Here is a 400-nt window from a genome sequence, read left to right on the forward strand (position 1 = left end):
CTACCAGACCTAAAGGGCCTGGTATGGATTTTGGGAGGAACCCCACGCACTTTTTTTGTTTGTTTTAACTTGGGGGAGGGTCCCTCCTAACATTCCTACCAGACCTAAAGGGTCTGGGGTATGAATTGGGGGTGGGGGGGAACCTCACGCTTTTTTTTAATCTTCTGCAGACTGTATTTTTTTCTAATGTCACTTTGCTGCAACGAAATTTCGTCCAGACTACCGATTTCCGATTCGTTTGCATTCGTTATTTACATCTGAATCTCCGAAATTTCGTCCGAATTTCGCACATGTCTAACATGGACCTGATGATAGGAATCTGTGCTGAATGGGACATAGAAGACCTTCTCGGAGAAAGTAACCGCAGCTGCCAACAGTCATCAATAACAGGGTTTCCCAT

This window comes from Nanorana parkeri, unplaced genomic scaffold, assembly GCF_000935625.1.
Source record: "Nanorana parkeri isolate BGI_ZX_2015 unplaced genomic scaffold, ASM93562v1 scaffold2772, whole genome shotgun sequence".
NCBI classification, from domain to species: Eukaryota; Metazoa; Chordata; class Amphibia; order Anura; family Dicroglossidae; genus Nanorana; species Nanorana parkeri.